We start from the raw sequence: 7,283 nt of genomic DNA, 5'->3' as shown, positions 1-7,283 counted from the left end.
CTTCAGTTTCAGTTACTCTGAACTGAAACTGTTTCCTGTTTCTTGGTACCTGTGTTTGAGTGATGTGTGCAAAACAGGAACATAAATCTGGCTGACAATGTGAATCACACAGAAGTAAGCCTTAAAGAGAAGTCCAAAATCAACTCTGAAGACATTATAGAGTTTTTTTTGTTTCAATGTCTTACACATGCTATCATGAACCCTGTAATTTTAAAATATATTGGTACACTATAATTACAAAAAAGTAGATAGTGTATGTTCTCAAAAACTGCTCCAAAAGTAAGATTGTTGTATCATAATACACTGCTCAAAAAAATAAAGGAACACTTTGAAAACACATCAGATCTCAATGGGGAAAAATATGCTGGATATCTATACTGATATGAACTGGGTAATGTGTTAGGAATGAAAGGATGCTGTTAGATGGAAATGAAAATTATCAACCTACAGAGGACTGAATTCAAAGACACACTGAAAATCAAAATGTTAAAATTATGCAGTAGGCTAGTCCATTTGCCGAAATTTCATTGCAGCAACTCAAAAAGGTTCTCAGTAGCTTGTATGGTCCCCATGTGCTTGTATGTATGCTGACAATGTCGGGGCATGCCCCTAATGAGAGGACAGATGGTGTCCTAGGGTATTTCCTCCCAGATCTGGACCAGGGCATCAGGTATCCATGGATATGTCCCCCCAGACCATCACTGCCCCACCACCAAACCGGTCATGCTGAACGATATTACAGGCAGCATGACATTCTCCACGGCTTCTCCAGACCCTTTCACGTCTGTCACGTACTCAGGGTGAACCTGCTCTCACCTAAAAAAAGTACAGGGCGCCAGTGGTGGACCTGCCAATTCTGGTGTTTAATGGCAAATGCCAATCAAGCTCCATGGTGCCAGGCAGTGAGCACAGGGCCCACTAGAGGATGTCGGGCCCTCAGGCCACCCTCATGAAGTCTGTTTCTGGTTGTTTGGTCAGAGACATTCACACCAGTGGCCTACTGGAGGTCATTTTGTAGTGCTCTGGCAGTACTTATCCTGTTCCTCCTTGCACAAAAGAGCAGATACCAATCCTGCTGATGGGTTAAGGACCTTCTACAGCCCTGTCCAGCTCTCCTCTTCCATGCCTTGGAGACTGTGTTGGGAGACACAGCAAACCTTCTGGCAATGGCATGTATTGATGTGCTATCATGGAGGAGTTGGACTGCCTGTGCAACCTCTGTAGGGTCCAGGTATCGCCTCATGATACCAGTGGTGACAGTGACCCTAGCTAAATGTAAAACTAGTGAAAAACAGTCAGAAAAGATGAGTAGGGAAAAAATGTCAGTGGCCTACATCTGCAAAACCATTCCTGTTTTGGGGGTCTTCTCATTGTTGCCCATCTTGTGCACCTGTTGTTAATTTCATTAACACCAAAGCAGCTGAATCTGATTAAGAATCCCCTCTGCTACTGAACTGACCAGATCAATATCCCAGGAGTTTAACTGACTTGATGCTATTCTCTGATTGAAAAGTGTTTCTTTATTTTTTTTGAGCAGTATAGTAGAATAAGTACCCCTTACTTCTAAAATACTTACAGTATAAATAATTTGTTAATTTCCCCAGTTGTTACCCCTTTATTCCCCAAACTTGACATATTTTCCCCTTATATCTACACATACTTACTTTATAGGTACACTATAATTACTGAAATTATGCTGTTAATTTGTTTTACTTGCACAGAAGTTTGTGGGCTGTAATGCAGAGCTTTACAAAACAAACACACACACACAAAAAAAGTCAATAATCGCCGTTGTTTTGAACACATCACTTGGTTGTCTTCAACCAATCGCAAATGTTTGTTCTTGAAACACCACACAGTGCAATCTTTTGAAAAGCACATAACATTCATCTGTAGATATATATTGGCTGAATCCCAAATGGCACACTTCTATGCACTTTAGATCTTGTGGATTTACAATGGCTGCCATGTGCGCATGTCCGTTAAATCCACAAGACCGTAGGGTGTCCCATTTATCATTTATCAGAAGGGTGCTCACGAGCACCCCCTTTGCAACCACTATGCGCCTAATCCATTATAACTTAAGTGGATAAAATTATGTTCATTGTGTGTTATAAATCATCATATTCTTAATAGTTGTTAACTCTCTGGAGTCGGGAAACGCGCCGGTGCGTTTTGCAGGATTTTTTTCACATTGCAGCAAAACAGACTTAAAATACTCAGTCATTTTTTGTCATAGAGACATAAGTAATATATCAAATGAAACTATAGAATATCTTCTTTTATTTGTGTACACTCAGAGTAAAAACACAATGTTGTGCTTTTTGCAAAATAAAGAAAAGTAACATGATGCGTGATCTCTTGTCTCCCTCTGAACGTCCAATTTGATAGTTCTCAGAAAATGAACTTACTTAGTGAATACTAATGACACATAAATGAGACTTGTTAAAAAAACATTGAAATGTCAGGTTTTAAATCGTGTAAGTCAAATCGAAAACAAACATTCTGTGTTTATGTAATCTGTATGAAAAGAGAGCCGTGTCAGACGCCTGTGATTCAGCTCATTACCGCTAATGCGGCCACGCCCTCTGAGCGAGTGCTATTCAGACGCAAATTCTGAGGCAATACAAGTAAACATCGTCGCAATCGTATATTTGTACTAAATACAGTGATATTTATTGTCTTCAAAAGTGTTTTGCATAGCCATAGTTAGCAATCTCTGGAAGCCCCTGTTAGTTCCTGGAATGTCACATGGTCTGTTCTTCTTTAGGAGGCATTTGTGGACTAAAGGTGTACAGAGCGCCCTCCGGCTGCAAGTATGAATTGAAAACACAGTATCCAGCGCTCACAGTGATGACAATAAATATTGAATAAATATTACTCCTCTGTATAGAAAATTGACATAAACGTATGAGAATCCTTCAATATTTCTCCAAATGTGCATGCTTTTAAGTTAAAAGGCTATATGAAATGCCATAGAGGTAACATAATTGTTCAAACACTTTGCATCACAGAAATACATTTTATTTTAAAGTATATAATAGAAAACCATTATTTTAAATTGTAATAATATTTCACAGTATTGCTGTTTTTTCTGTATGTTTGATATACACCATGATGAGCTTGAGACATGATCACAGAGGGTTTTTTCACAGCCTACCTGACTGAAAGGCCTCATTATTATGCAAGTCATTAAAGGACATTATTATGTGATTATTTTGTCTTCTCAGGTGTGAATCACAGCATTATTCATGATGATTCATGCCTCTACGCAAAAATCACAAATGTCAGAGCATGTCAAAACTTCTCCAGGGCCCCAAATCAGCCTCAAACTCCAGAGGGTTAATAGTAAAACCACAAATAGGTAATATTACTGTTGTTACAATTATTCATGAGATGATACAACACATTATGAAGTTGTTTATAAGTGTATTATATGTGTGTATTATAACGCATTAAGAATACCCTTGTGATGCATTATAAATGCAGGCTTCATCTGATGTTATGATGCATTGTACTCTTAAAAGTTATAACCATAAATAGGTAAGTATTATGATGCATTATAACTGTTGTTAGGATTATTTATAAGATGATACAACATATTATAATGTTGTTTATAAGGCATTATACATGTATTATAATGCATTAAGAATACCCGGTAACACTTTAGAATACCGATCATTCATAGTACGTTTTTGTAAAGTTTTGTACAGTAATTCCTTCTGATGGATTTGGTAACATTTGTGTAATTACTAGTGGATTACCATGATTTTTACTTTATTCTACAAATTATTTGTATCAGTATTCTAATGTAGTAACTTTTGAGTCATTACTATCCAAAACCTTACAAAAACCTCAGTAGTTACTAGAGAGTTATCATGTTTCTCACTTTAGAATACTAATCCAAATAATTAGTAATTCCTTCTGAAGGATTTGGTAATACTTCAGTCATTACTAGTCGGTTACCATGACCTTTGCTTTAGAATTAATTATACATTATGCATAATTTATGTTAATAATAAACTTGTATATACTACAACTGTTTTTTTTTAACTCCCAGAGAACTACTAGTAGTTACTGATTAGCTAATAGTGAACTACCACATTCAACTGAGCACTATTACTAATTCATTAATCAGAGTTTCTTGTTAGTTAATGGTAGTTACTAGAGTGTTAATAATGCATTACTCATTTGTTCCTGTGTAGTTATTCATTCATGAACGATCAGTATTCTATTAAATACAGGCTTCATAGAAAGTGTTACAGAATTTTGTTTATAACCCTTACAGTTCAGAAGTTATTAGGACAGTTGGTGGTGCTCGAGGGATTGAGACTCTAAATTTGCTGTGGTGAATGTTTGGACTGTCCTCTATTAGTGTGCCAAATTTCACAATGTAGAATAATAAATGATGTTTTATTAACAAAGTTTGGGAGGAGCATGTTCAACTGATCTACCCAGTCAGCATAAGAGGAAGACTATAAATACATAGCCCACTCACCTATGTTCCTCAGCGGGTTTTTTTTTCTGCATCCCTCCACCACCCTGGCCTCCACCACACTCGCCTGGTTACTATCCAGCCAGAGATACGAGGGAGTATTCTGGGTTTGGGCCACATTCTGAGCTCGGAGCCCTCCCCTGGAAAGCATGCCAAATATGCATACTCTTTCACTAATCATTTGTAAGTGTGAACTCATGAATAAGAAAACTTAGTGATAAAATAGATGCCATTGTACCTTCAGTGCTTGGCCCCTAATTAAATAACCAAATAAAACAGTAGATCCCACAGTTGCAACATCACAAACTCCTTCAAAAACATTTGAAATCCAGTTAAAATCTGTAGTAGAGACAGTGTAGCAATTTCTCATACAGAGTAGATTCCAGCTTCTCCTTCAGCTCCTTGTCAATCTTCTCTACTTCTGCCTGGATCTTATGCATGCATTACAGTCCTCCTGGAGAGTACCATTCTCGTTCAGGGTGATATGTTCGAAGGAGCAGCTCAAGTGCTTGTTCATAACATCAATTAGTTGGTTGATTGTTCATAGTATCAATTAGTTGGTTGACAGCTTGGAAGTTGCTCTCTTTAAGAAGAGAATCCATTTTTAAGGTAAGTATAATTAAACAGGCATTAATGCAAATGACTGATAACATTAAGTTAAAGGTACTGGTTGTAAGAATTAGAAAACCCTTGTTATTAGTGACACCGGTGGCCATTAAGTGAACTACAGATAATCCTCACTTGCTCGTGAACGTGATCACACTCCATAGGTACATGAGCAAGCATAAGCCCAAAACAGTGACATGACACACGAGAGACTGAACGCGATTCCCTGGGAGAGAAACTAATGTTAGTGGACTCCATTTCCAAGCTGACATTAGCTAGTGTTGCACTGTTGTCACTGCAGAAGAGTGGAAACAGAGGCATTCATCCATCCTGTCTGTGTCTACTGCAGTACATCTTTCATGATTAATTTGAATATTCAGTTCTTTTAGGACTGTTACTTGCTGTGATCAAAGTAAACAAGCAACTCTTATTGTCAAGAGAAATGGAATTATTTTCCAATCAATAAGATAAAAATCCAAATTATAAGAAAATATAATCAAAGATCTTGTACATTCTCTTGGGGCCATGAAGGTTGCATAGCGTGACAAAAACATACTGTGCATTCATGTGTATACCACATCCTGTAAAGATGACATATGCTGCATTATGTATGTGGGTGAATATGAGTTCTGGGGGACAAGAGAATTGGTGTGTGCCAAATATGAAGACTTTGCCATTGATGCAAACAAGAAATGTGATGATGCAGGTAAATAAAGAAATTGATGTAAGTAATGTAACAATTAACACACACAAGACGTTAACGCAAGTATAAGCAACATGTGCATGAATGTAGAGATTATGCGTGTCATTAGTGATTAATGCAAGCAAGCAGCAGCAAGCGGAAGTCAGCTACAAACCACAACCACAGAAGATCAAAGGAGACACCTAACATTTTTAGAGAAGAAAACATATACTGAACAGAGACAGGGTAAGCCTCAAAATGTAACTGTGTATCTGGCATATGGAACTTCCAGCTTAAGCCGAGTTCAGACTGCACGATTTTAGGCCCGATTTTGGCTCGCCGACAGGTTTTGAGAAATCGCCGACAAATGCCCGAAATCACAGGCAAATCGGTGCTCGTTCACGCGAGTGACAATCACGCAGTGTGAATGAGCAAAGACGCGATCTGAGAGAATCGCCGACGAGTCGCCGACACCCATGAGATATTTGGCATGCTAAATATCTGGACCTGTCGGCGATTCAAAATCCTGCTGTGTGAAAAGTGTTCTGACTGAAAACTACATCGGCGATGACCGACAGCCAATGAGAGAGCAAGATACAGAGCAGCGGGGAGTTCGGGGAGGAGTTATAGACCACAACATCAGCAAGCATGGCTTCATTCACATAAACATTACAATTCTATCAAACAGAAACAAAGCACAAACATTTGCTTGACCATCCGCAACAGCAGCACATTGAAAAGTTATGTATTTAGCTCCAACTGTCATTGCAGAACACACAATCCTTGTACTTTGCGTCTCCCCAAACATTTCCTCCATATTCTTCTTTTCTTTGTATTGTTTTCACTGCAAATCAGCGCACAGGCAATTCGTATTTCAAGCTTCATGCGGGCTTCTATTTTTAATAATAATCCCACCGTGTGTCTCAATCAGCTCCCTAGTTCAGTAGTCAGGGCACTGATCAGGGTATCAGCCACATTCACTTTCATTATGTACTGATTCACTACCTAGGGAGCTAGGGAGCTGACTGAGACGCAGGGCCAGTCTTACGTGAGAACTCTGGTCTTGCGCGCGTTGTTTCCTTATCAGGTCTCGCGTGTGTTTGGTTGTGAAACGTAGTTTGCGTGCCAGACAGAGTTGTCGGTGATTCTTCCTATTGTAAAGTCATGCAGTGTGAAACCTTCTGTCGCCGATCCATCGTGCAGTATGAACGCAGCAGCGACTGAATGCTGGCCAAGATAGTCATGCAGTGTGAAAAGAACAGTGACCCGACTACAGTCTGAACTCGGCTTTAGCTGGCATGGAGTGGTGTATTTAGCTTTTGATTCTGCAAAAAAATCTAAAATGAGAATGATAACTGCTCTCAAACTCTGATAGTATTGTCTCAGTCTGTTCGTTGCTGTAGAGTAAGAATCTATTTGAGGTATCATGAGATGACTGTCTGAAAAAGCTTTTATAGTGATATCCCGACAGACTTTACAAAGTCGGTCAAGGTTGCCAAC

The sequence above is a fragment of the Chanodichthys erythropterus genome, chromosome 8 (genome assembly GCF_024489055.1).
Source record: "Chanodichthys erythropterus isolate Z2021 chromosome 8, ASM2448905v1, whole genome shotgun sequence".
NCBI classification, from domain to species: domain Eukaryota; kingdom Metazoa; phylum Chordata; class Actinopteri; order Cypriniformes; family Xenocyprididae; genus Chanodichthys; species Chanodichthys erythropterus.
Note: the sequence above shows the minus strand (reverse complement) of the source record.